This window comes from Glycine max, chromosome 9 (genome assembly GCF_000004515.6).
Source record: "Glycine max cultivar Williams 82 chromosome 9, Glycine_max_v4.0, whole genome shotgun sequence".
Lineage (NCBI taxonomy): Eukaryota > Viridiplantae > Streptophyta > Magnoliopsida > Fabales > Fabaceae > Glycine > Glycine max.
In genome coordinates, this window is record NC_038245.2 from 4,015,773 (window position 1) to 4,029,323 (window position 13,551).

The 13,551-nt window shown below is 30.9% G+C and overlaps 1 pseudogene; it reads left to right on the forward strand.

The window, feature by feature from the left end:
- The first annotated feature begins 961 nt into the window (after positions 1–961).
- LOC112997739 (uncharacterized) lies at positions 962–10,609 on the forward strand (annotated as a pseudogene).
- Positions 10,610–13,551: the final 2,942 nt, after the last annotated feature.

The window sequence follows — 13,551 nt, forward strand, 5'->3', positions numbered from 1 at the left end:
CCTGATCTGTCAATCACTTTAGTAGAAACATAAAAAATGGTATGACCTAAGTGATACTACTAACATATCTTTAAGAATAAGGTGATAATAAGTAGTTAAGTTTAAAAACTTGTTATGATTTTTTTTAGTTTCGGGACTAAAGTGATAATCCTTTACACTTTAAGGAACCAAAATGGTGTTTTACCCTTATTTAAATACATCAACTTAAGGACTAAAGTGATAAGTAATTACTTAAATAGTTTTAGAGTAAATCATCTATTTTTTTTTCTTAAAAGAGAGAGGGCGGTTTAATTCCCAAAATTAAGGAAATTCAAAACAAGTTCCTAAAAGTGTAAATCGTCAATTATATTGTTCCAACCATTACATACAACGTCTAACTTAAGTGATAATATTAATTTATATTTAGACATCATAAGTTGATTAAATTTAGAGACATATTAAATAACTTCAATTTTAGGAATTTATTTGAAATTTTCTTGATTTGGTAGACTCGTGACAAGGTTTAGGATTAGAATGGTGATTTACCTATTCATGTTCCTGAAAGCATACATAGATATCACATTAGCCCTCGAAAGTGAAAAGGTTCAAACAATAACTCTTGAACGTGCAATTTGTCATTTACTTTAGTGTAAAATTTAAAATGTCAAGTGATTTAAGTGATAATATTAACATATGTTTAAGGACTAAAGTGACAATGAGTACATAAGTTTATAGACTTATTTCACATTCTAGAGATTTATTTTGAATTTTCTTAGTTTTAGATATTAATGTGACAATTTTCACACTTTCTTTGAGGACTAAAATGGTGTCTTATCCGTTTTATTACTTTAGAACTACTTAGAGGGAGAAAGTAATACTTGGAGGATGAAATTGATGGTTTATTCCACAACCACCATACGTTAATGAAAACTGATGTCTACTACGCAGACATTTGCTACGACATGGCAACACTTTAGCATGAAATCTTGAACATTTGAAGGAAGAGGTAGTCCTTGAGTCCCTCATTGTTAGACTGATGGAGTATTTTCCTCGTATGATGAGAGCAACCCCTAAGCAGTTTAAGGAGTCTATGTAGAATGTGACTCTCTCTGTAACATTCTATTTTTCGTAAAATAAATTAAAAATAATTTTATTTTAAAATAAATAGAGTTTTATGAAAATAATGAGGTCTTTATAATTAAATAAATACAAAGAAATAGTTTTATTAATTAAAATAATAATTTTAAGGTAAATAAAATAAATATATGTTCTTAGAAAATAAAAAAATATTTTATTTATTTATTTGATAGGGAGTAAAATTGAGTATCTTTTATAAAATAAAAAAAAATAGAGTAAATAATAGGCTGAGAGAACCATAATTATAAATAGAGACATATTAAGTCAATTTTACATTTACGATACTTCTCTACGCTCTCTTCCTCTCACATTCATTCATTTTTCCTTCTTCCTCTTTCAAAATCCTTTCTTTTTTCCGCATACACTCAAACATATCTTAGTATGATCTTGGACTCGTTAACCATTAGATCATCGTGAAATTTGAAAGCTAGGTCCGAAACTCATTTTGCACACATCCCCACCATTGGGATTTGCGAATAATGTATGTGGAAAGAGAAATGTCCCTCTCACGAAGACAGTGAAATGGAGGATATGATCTCTTCTCCTTCTCTTTAATGCTTGGAAATCGTAATAGAAGAATCAAAGGAAAAATTTGAGGAATCTTAAATTGGTGACTGAAAAATGAATTTTAAATGATAAAGTGGTGAAGTGACGTGGGTTGTATTAAGTTGAACTATGTTATAAATATTTTTATAATTTATTTTGCTCATGTATTTGTTTATCCATATTTTAGTTAGAAATGTGATAACTCATTCCCTATGTGTTTTTTGTGCTTAGACCCTATGATGATCTCGAACCTTGTGTTTGTGGGAACATATGACTTAATGAATGACTTTAAAGAATCTTGTGCTAGAGGACGATGAAACACAATGCACTAATAGGATGTGACATTGGGACATGAGTTTTTGTTTCAACTCACACTTTCTACCCCAATATGCATATAAATGGGAAAAACATATGTAAAATGTGGAATCTAATTAAATCAATTTTATTCAATAAAATCGTAAGTAAATCCACGTGGGTGAAAGGTTCACATTCGCTTCACTATTACCAAATAAAACTTCTCAGAAATATTTCCGCCTCAAAATAAGGTCGTTCAAGTTTACAAAAAAAAATAATTTAAGTTAAGCAGCATAATCAAATAAAGTAAAATGACATATTTGGAACATCATGAAATTAAAACATAAACTTATTCTCTAATGTTACATCCTATTAGAGCATTGTGTCCTGGCCTCATCCAGCACAAGGTTCCTTAAAGTAATTCACCTAACCATCTACTCCCACGAACATAAGGTTCGAGATCATCACATGATCCAAACATAAACAACACACATGGAGTGAGTTATCACATTTCTAAACAGGTAGAGATAAATGAAGGCACACACACACACACACACACACACATACACACATTGTATAAGTATCACAAGCTCAACTTAACACAATTCATATCATTTTACCATTCATTGCATAACATCACTTGTTTCAAGGATTTAATCACAAAATCACATTTCACACCTTTACATTAATCATGTGTTCAAAACAACACATCTCAAGTACAATACAATATCTCACACTCACACGATTCATTACCCACCATCACGTAGCAAGTCACAATGATCATTGCACATACGTTATGCAACAAATACACTAAGACTTAATCCTATATACAATGTGATACCATATCAATGAAAAAATAACACCGGGGCACCTAAGAGTACCTAACAAGACACACCACACAATGAGCATGTCAAGTCACTTTCATTAAATGAAATAATAAGGTGACCAGTAATGATCACTCTGTTTTGCGAGAATGCTCCAACTGTGACACCCTCTACCCCATACATATATGTATTAATAATAAAAGGAATACAAATTCATAATTAATTAAAATTTTTTAAAATACATTTAAATAAAAACATTTCAAAATGGTAAAAGACTCGCATTCACTTTTCTAACATCATAAAATGACTTGTCCAATAAATACTAAAATCATCTCGGCTTAAAATAAGGTCGTTCAAGACTTCATGCAATTAATATAGAAACTTATGCCCCAATGTCACATCCTATTAGAGCATTGTGTCCCGACGTCCTTCCGCACAAGGTTCCTTAAAGCAATTCACCAAGTCATCTGTTTTCCTGAACACAAAGTTCGAGATCATCACAAGATCCAAACACAAACAACACATTGGGAGTAAGTTATCACATTCCTAACTAATAGAGAAACAAGATAACTAAATATACATATCATATAAATAAGATACAATTTAAACATAACTCACGTAATTCCACTACTTTGTCATTTAAAATTCACTTTTCAATCATCAATCACATTACACATGAATCACACACTTCGATTAAGACATAATAACACTCATCAATTTCATAATAAATAATTAGCAAGTGTTATGCAACAGATATACTAAGACTTAAGCCTATATGCAATGTGACACTATGTTAGTGGAAAACCACCCTGGGGCGATTAGGAGTACATAACAAGACACACAACAAAATGAGTATGTTAGGTCACTCTCACTAAGTAAAATCACAGGGAGACCAATTAGGGTCACGCTATTTTGTGAGAATGCTTCAACCATGTGGGATCGACACAAACTTCAAGGAGCACTCAAACCGGGTGTATTTACCCCCAAGACCTACACTCCAAAGAGTCCGTCAGGACCTCTCCCTCCAGATTCAGGTCCAACCCCTAAAATTTTTTTTGCATGTAGACACTATTAATGAATTATACAATACTCATGACCTCACACTCGTGTTTCAAACATGTTTAACATATTGCACTACAATTTAACATTGGTTCCTAAATAGAAAACCTACACTTTCCCTTTAATACTGTGCATCAACACTTTTCTCAAGATAAACACTGGTCGGGTTATTGTACAATTCACAGCTCACATCACAAGTAATGTCACATCAAGTGTTAATCACACACTTATTCACAACTAAAACTCATGTTCACAATTTCACATCTCATTATGTCACAATCAACCATCTCAAGTTTACATGTATATAACAAATTAACACATGTTCAACTTTGCACTTATACTCAATCTCAAATAACAATATTATAATCTCAAAGTAACATGTTATTCCACAATTCATCACATATTCAATTTATAGACATTGTTCATGAATTATACAATACCCACGACCTCACACTCGTGTTTCGAATACGTTTAACACATTGCACTACAATTTAACATTGGTTCCTAAATAGGAAACCCACATTTTTCTTTTAACATTGCACATCAACACTTTTCTCAAGATAAACACTGGTCGGGTTATTGTACAATTCACAGCTCACATCACAAGTAATGTCACATTAAGTGTTAACCACACACTTATTCACAACTAAAACTCATGTTCACAATTTCACATCTCATTATGTCACAATCAACCATCTCAGGTTTATATGTATCTCGGAAATTGACACATTTCACTTTGCACTACTCAATCTCCATAACAATATTATAATCTCATTATAATAATTTATCATACCTCATAACTCATATACACATCACAAAATAATAATATTTGCATGACACAAAACATATATATATAGTAAATATATATATATATATATATATATATATATATATATATATATATACACACACACACACACACACACACACACACACATAACATGTTGATCATCATCGTGGGAAAATATAGAATAAGATAATAATTTGTATAAAATAAGTCATTAAAGAATATTATTTAGAGTATAATTCACGTTAATAAAAAGAACTCAATTTAGAACACAACAATTTTTCATTGGGACATCAATTGGTTCGTCAAACATATATAATTCACAATTATAATTGTAAGGATAGAATCAAAATTTGCAAAAACACCCCAAAAACCTATTCTAATTGATACTCTAAGGATCCCTACACATGTTCTCACTACTTCCCAATTGTGAATAACTCATCCCTTACCTCTAAGTAGGCTCACGTGTGTATTTTGACAACGATAATGACATCTCTAACATTTTCTTGAGATTCCTCAAGCTTTTCCTCTGATTGTTCTAATAGGATTTCCAAGCGTTAGAGAGAGGAGAAGAGATTGAAGCCTTTATTCCATTGTTTATGTGTGATGAATATTTCTTCCTCCAAAGACATTATTATGCAAATCCCAACGGTTAAAACATGAGAAAGTGAATTGCAAACCTGGTGTCCAAATTTCATGAAGATCCAACGGTTAATGAGGTCGGGATCATAGGTTTACTGGGATAGTTTTGGGTTTCTACGGGAAAGGAAAAAGCTACGATGCGAAGTGTATTTCTCTCGGCTCCAACATGCTTTCCTAATTTCCAACGGTGAGAATGTTCAGAAATGAGTTCCAAACCTGGTGCTCAAGTTTCATGACAATTCAACGGTTAAAGAATTCGAGATCGTTGTTTTACTAAGACAAGTTTGAGTATATGTGGGAAGAAGAGAGGGTTTTGGGAGGAGGAAAAGAAAAAACAAAATTGAGAGGAATAGAAGACGTAGAGCCTATCGTCAAAACTGACCTAGCATGTCTGTGTTTATAGGTAGGGTACTCATAGCCTATTATTTATTCTATTTTTCTTTGTTTATTAATCTATAAACAAATACTCTATTTTATTTCCTATAAAATGAATCTATCAAATATCTTTCCTTTTTTTTTTCTCCTTCAAACTATTATTTTAATAAAGTTATTTCTCCTTATTTTTTTAATTATAAAAACCTCATCATTTTTTCCTAAAATTCTATTTATTTATAAATAAAAATCCTTTTTAATTTATTTACGAAAAATGGGATGTTACACCAACCATATTGGATCAACATAGGCTAAAAGTGTAACACCCCGTTTTCTTTGTTAAAAAAATTAATTAAAAGGGGTTTTAAAACAAAATAAATAAGTTTTTATTTAAAAAAATAGAGGTTTAGAATAAATAATAAATATGACTCTTTAGAAAATAAAAAGAATGCTTTAGAAAATAAGAGAGGTTTATTTATGCATTTTTTTTATTTATTTAATAGAGAGAAAATAGTTTTTTAATAATTAATAAAATAAACTAGAAAAATATGAATAAGAATTAAGTCATCTGATTTCTCACTATATAAAGAAACTTTTAACCCTAGAGCAATTTTACAAAACATTTTCTACATTTTCTGTTCCTTTTCCTCTGATGCTCAAAAACCCTAATAGAACAACTAGAGGAGGAGTTCTAGAGAGTACCAAAAATGTCACCATTGCTAACGGAGAACACTTGAGCGACTGCATCGAGGTAAGAAATGAGTTAGTCACACTTGTGGATTAGAATGAAAACGTGTAGGGATTTCTAGAGGATCAATTTTGGGTTATTTTGGACTATTTTTTTAAAATTCAATTATGTTTTTATGCTTTTATTCATAAATTGATTGTGTTCATGGGCCAATTGATGTCCCGATATGAAATTGTTATGAAATGATATGTTCTGGTGTTTGAGTGTGTTTCATGATTTTTTTTTTGCCTATTAGGAATTGTGATGGGTTATATTTAATCATTCACTATATATAATTCTTAAAGGGTGACTTATTCTAATTATATATAATTTGTACCTAGTGATAATCGTTATATAACGATTATTCTTGTCGAAGTTTGTTTGAATTTTGTTAATTATGCTTCGTGATTTTCTTTATACAAGCACATTGGAAAATTTAGGTGATTTGAAAGTCTAATGCAGCGGTGTGATACAATGTAGAAATAAAGTATATAGACCATGTCAGTAATTGTTTCAAGTCTAGACAAAAAATGAGTTTGCAACTGATATTACACATTGTGTTGAAGTCATTTTAGTGTGTACGAATTCCACTTGCATGCATTAGCTATTCTATGTTTACGGGTTCATGAATGTTACAATAATAGTTATGCTATATTAAAACAAATTAAGTACAAGAATGCGACAAAGTTAGTCTACTATTATATATATATATATATATATATTTGATTATAGGTGTATGTTTATATTATAAATTGATATTTAGGATATCATAGTTTTATTATAGCATGATTTTGAAAATGTTTATTGTCATGAAATTGGAAATATTATGGATTGATCGTTATATATGCGTATGTGTATGTTGTATCTTATGAATATTGTTATGAATGTTATGAAGATGTATAAATGAACTTGACGTGGATTAAGTGATAAATTGAGTATGTGATGAATTGTGAGATACATGTATATTGAGATATTATATGCAATGAGTTGTAAGCTATGAATTGTGCATTCACACAACTGTCAGACCCTTTAAGGATGACGAGTTAATATGTGATGAGTTTTACTATGGGAACTCGATGAGTTTAATCACTTGAGGCGCAACAAGTTAAAATAATTTTGAAAATAATTGAGATTTTGAAAACAATTGAGTAGTTGGGTGTATTGCATAATTTATAGGTAGACTCTGTGTGTTAAAATATTTTCCGGGTTGGACCTAAATCAGGAAGGAGAGACCCTGATGAACTCGTCGGAGTCTAGACCTTGGGGGTAAATACTATTCATTGAGTTAACGATTGGGGTTTTGATGTTATTTTTTGGAGTGTGTGAACTTGAGTAAGTGTGAATACTTCTGTGTGATTTGGTGAAGTGTTGTTGTTTATGTAAATTCAGCTCTATGTATTTATATGTTTCACATGCTTTAGTATTTTATTATATATGAATGTGATAACTTATTCCCGGTGTGTGTTTGTGTTTGGACTGTTTTGGGTGACGAGTTCCATGCTAGAGATGGAGAGACTTAGCCTTTTTCAGGAAAATGCTCTGATATATATGACATCAGGGCATGTGGTTTTATTTCATATGTTACAGTTTTATGAATAGTATAGTTGTTTTATGTTTTCCACTATTAGTTTGACTTCTTTTCATTTAGTATGAACGACCTTGTTTTGAGTAGAGATGATTTTATTATTTATTTGGATAAGTTCTATTATGATGTTCAAAAAGCGAGTGTGAACCTTTTACCCTTTTTGAAATACTTTTATTCAAACGTGTTTTAAAACTTTTAATTAATTATGCATTTCTATTCCTTTTATTATTAGTACATATATGTTATGTGTAAGGTAGATTGTGTCACATAAAGGAGTACTCAAACTGAGTGTATTTACACCTAAGGTCTAGAATTTGAAAAATCTGTTAGGGTATCACCTTTCTGATTTAGGTCCAACCCCTAAAACAACTTTTACATGCATACAATGCTTATGAATTATACATGCAGACACTGCTCATGAATTATACAATACCCACGATCTTACACTTATTTTTAAACACGTTTAACACATTACGTCACAATTTAACACCTCAGGTTCCTAACTTGAAACCTTACACTTTCCTTTTAACACCTCACACATTGTGCTACGATTTAACACCTCAAGTTCCTAACTTGGAGCCATAAACTTTCCTTTTAACACCTTGCGCATAACCAATTTTCTCAAGATAAACACTAGTCAAATTATTGTATAATTCACATCTCACAATACAAGTAATATCACATCAAATATTAACCACACGCTTATTCACAATCATATCCCATGTCCACAATTTAACATCTCATAGCTCATGAATTATACAATACTCACGATCTCACACTTGTTTTCAAACATGTTTAACACATTGCGCTATAATTTAACACCTTAGGTTCCTAACTTGGAACCCTACACTTTTCTTTTAATACCTCGCACATAAACACTTTTTTCAAGGTAAACACCAATCGAATTATTGTATAATTCACAACTTACAACACAAGTAATATCACATCAAGTATTAACCACATACTTATTTACAACCATATCCCATGTCCACAATTTTAACATCTCACAACATCACAATCCACCATCACATGTTTACGTGTATATCACTAATTAATACATGCTCAACTTGCCACTTATACTTAATCTTAATCACAATTTTATAATATACAAATAGTATTACATATATAAACATGCACAATATATAAATAACTAAAATAAATATTTTAATCATGAATTTACAAAGTGAAATATAATTAAACAAAACTGCACTAAAGATTCACTAAAACTTTCGAAGAACCTTATAGTTAAATAGGCTTTGGCCAATTTTAAAGAATAACAATATAAAATATATAAACTCATACTAAATATTAAAACTAAAATAATAATCGACAATGTCATTCTGTTAGCCTATTCTAATTCCAAACTATATAAAAAAAAACTTAAGAAACACGAAAACGGGAAATATAGATCAATATTTCATTCCTTCTTACAATATATCACTCCTTACTTAATTTCATCAATTTACGTTAATTTCATAATAATCGAGAATGCCATTCCGTTAGCCTATTCTAATTCCAAACTATATAAAAAAAACTTAAGAAACACGAAAAGGGGAAATACAAGATCAATATCTCATTCTTTCTTACAATATATCACTCCTTACTTAATTTCATCAATTCACGGTTAATTAGAAAAAAAACTCAATTTTTAGGGTTCACTCTCAATACAAAAACATATCAATTTCACAACAATTTCACATTGGAACATCAATTGGTCCATCAAACACAGTCAATTTGCGATTAAAAACATGCAAACAAAATTGAATTTCATAAAACAACCAAAAATTAATCCTTTATGGAACATGTTTAGGTGTATGTGGGAAAAAGAAATGATTTTGGGAGAGAAAAAAGAGAGAAAGGTCGTAGGAACGTATCCTAATTATAAAAACTGATCTTATGCATCTCTATTTATAGCTAGGATACTCTGAGCCTATTATTTACTTTATTCTTCTCTTTATTTTATTATTTTATAAAAATGAACTCTATTTTACTCTTTCATTAAATAAATAACCAATTAAAACATCCTTTTATTTTCTAAAATATCATTTTACTTTATTTATTTTTTAATACTATGAAACCCTTATTTTAATTAACAAAAACCCTTTCTTATCATTTATTTAATTTCTAAAAACTTTATTAATTTTTAAATAAAAATCTTTATATATTATATGAAAAACGGGTGTTACACAAGTGAAGGAAATGGGTTTTGTCCTTTGAAGTTGCAATTTGTTAAAGCCGTTCATGTGAAGCTGTGTGTGAGCAGGGCTACGTGGGCGTGGAAGGAGGGTGTGTATAGGAAGTGGGTTGGAGTGATGATGATGTTTTTGCAGCGTTTAGATTGCATCCCTTATGTATGTCTCTCTCGTAAGGGAAGATTGAAGAGTGTCATGAGTTTTTTGGTGAATGAGCTGGGCTTTGAGGCTTCTCATGTTGCTAGGTGTTCGGTGGTGTTGTCCTTAAGCTTTGGGAAACAGATTGTTCCGAGGGGGTCTGTTGTTCTTGTTTTGAAGTCAAAAGGAATGGTAAAGGTGAGCTTGGGTGGGATATTTAAGTGTGATGAAAAGTTGTTCTTGGATAAGTTTATATATGGTCATGATGAGAAACAAACTGAGGAGTTATTGAAGTTGTATAAGGATAAAATGACTCTTGCAGGGTGACTAGGGATCAATGTTGGTTATAGGTAATGAGTGAAATGAAGTAATCAAGCTTTGTGGTTGTGGTTTTACTGCAATCATTAATATTGTGGGAGCAAGAGTTCTAACAGCACACTATTTTAGCACATATAAGGGTAAATCGACTTTTGCAGGGTGACTAGGGATCAATGTTGGTTATAGGTAATGAATGAAATGAAGTAATCAAGCTTTTAAATTGTGATTGTGGTTTTATCGCAATCATTAATATTGTGGGAGAGAAGAGTGCTAGCAGCACACTCCTTTTAACACATATAAGGGTAAATTGATGGTGACTAGGGATCAATGTTGGTTTTAGGTAATGAATGAAATGAAGTAATCAAGCTTTTAAATTGTGATAGCCATTTTATCGCAATCATATATTAATATTGTGGGAGAGAAGATTACTAACAATACATTCTCTAATATATTTATTTTAACACGCATTATTATTGATTGATATTTATTGGAAACTACAAAATTATAAGAGAAAGTAATTTGATAATATGTGCAACCCATAATTTTTAGTATTTTTCAAAAAATTTCAATAAATAAGAAAGAATGTGTTTGAAAGAATGTGTCTAAGAGCATTTATCTTGTGAGAGATTAGACACAATGTTCATCTTCGAAAAAGACTTTAGGCAGGTGAGTATATAACCTCCATTGAAAAGATGACATGAAAGTTATAACATAAAGCTTTTGGATGGACGAGAAAAACTACATTGTTGATCCATAACCAAGCACGCATATAATCAATGTGGTTTTAATTGTAATATTGAACAAGTTTTAAAATCTTGAAAGTAAAAGTTAAAGTGCTTATTCCCGTGAGCTACCTGTCTTTTGGTGCATTACATTATTCAATCCATTTTTCTTCTGGTTTCCTCCAATTCAGCTTAAATGTGGCTAGAAAATTAGTATTGATCTTCACTGTTTTTAGGCATATTAAATGGATACATTTGCTGCCCATTTAAAGTTGGTTTTCAAATGATTGTATGGTACAAATTAAGATACGATGGATTAGGTTTGCTGACCTTTAGTATTATCTGAGTTCTATGTAATTGTTGGTTGGGTCATATCATGGCTTGATATGAAAAAATATAACCATTCTCTTCATTTCATAGTCACTGTTCCACTAGATATGTATGCTTTCACATATTTTTTGCTGTAGTAAAATGTTTATAATCTATAACGAATGTGCAATCGTTGGAAGTGAATTAAATGAATTGACTAATTAAAAAAAAGATTATTTTTTCGAATAAAAATTATACTCTAGAAGTTATTTCACTTATATATTTGCAACTAAGTCATTTTACCAGAACAAAAATTACCATCGAAGTTTTCTTTTATAATTTTTATTTTGTTAACAAAGCTCCAAGAGAAAAATACGAATAAACTGTAACGGGGTAAAAGGTGGCATTGTGCTTAAAAACAAGAAAGCTATAACTATTTGCTTCTAAATTAAGGTGAAAAACAACATCCACAGTGTGGAATCAAATAAGCTTGACAATTAAAAATGTTATTTCCACCATTTTTTGAATAAGTCTTTGAAAATAAAAAATAAAGAGAAAAAACAAAGTGATATTTTTATAATTATAATTAAAAATAAAAACTGTTTTATCAAATAAAAAAACCTGCTTGAATATGCTGAAAGTTGTCGAAATAAAAAGATCTTAATTACTAAATGTGACATTGGTCTAAGCTATGCATGTCAAACACTCCAAAAGTTTGCTGAGCATATGCAGCTCAATCGAATCTAAGATAATCCCTTGTGCACTGCACAAGTTAGTCACAAAGTACATAGCTATTCAGTTCTTCACACAGATCTCTTTGGCAACCAAATCACAGTCACAGTTTCCTCCTTTTGTTGGTGTTTTTCTGGTCCTGAGTGTTAACATTGTGGTTAACAGCCATGTCCTCAGCAACAGCTTTGTCCTGATCTTCCAGTGCTTCTTTGACAAACATGTTTAGTTTCCACAGTATGAAGTCACTCTGCATAAACTAGTCAAATTGGTGAGTAGCTCAAAAGCACTTACTAAACAAAACAACTTAGGATAGGACAGACAAACTTAAAAAAAATAAAAATGAATGACAACTAGCATGTTCGGATAGCTTTTGATTTTAGCCCCCAAAATCAGGTGAAAAATTGAAAAAGTAGAAGCAACTATTTGTTGCTCTGACTCTCTCGACTTGACTTTGGAATTGATTCTATAGGAAAATTGAATCTAATCCAAACATGCTAAACATACTTTAGTAGCTATAGGGTAGCGTTATAAACCTGACAATCAAGGTCAAGGTCGACCTGTGGAGCATCATGTTGGAAGGTTGGGTCAATCTCATGAATTATGGCCATTGCCTTGAGGAGATTATCACCATTCAGTCTGTTTAAATTTTTCTTAAGTGCCAGTTTCTCATGAGTTGATAGTTTCCTGCAATATTGCCAACACATACACATAATCAACCCAATGCCACAACATGGAAAAACAAAAAACATAGCAAACAAAAGTCATGTACTTAAAAGGATCAAATATTGCTGGACCAAATATTTGTTAATTAGATTGAACTGTGCTCGAACCTTTAACAAACTATGGATTTTTCATAGTTAATTTAGAAAAGTAAAAAACTAATTCAAAAACATTTATTTACCTAAGCAATAAACCACAAGGAACCCCAGAATGACACACTCAATATAACAGAAAATTTCAACATCATGAGTGGGACAGGCAAGTTAATGCAGTGCAGGGGTATACATTTTCACCAAATCTTCTTGGAGGTTCTGGTAAATCTCTAAAAATTCAAGCACCATTTTGAATTTAATCTCATTCATACTCTCAAGATTTTAACAAAATTTTATTATCAACGTTAAAGCCAGGACAGTAAACAAAAAGATGGCATATGATACTTGTTTATTGCAATTTGACCTTGATCACCAA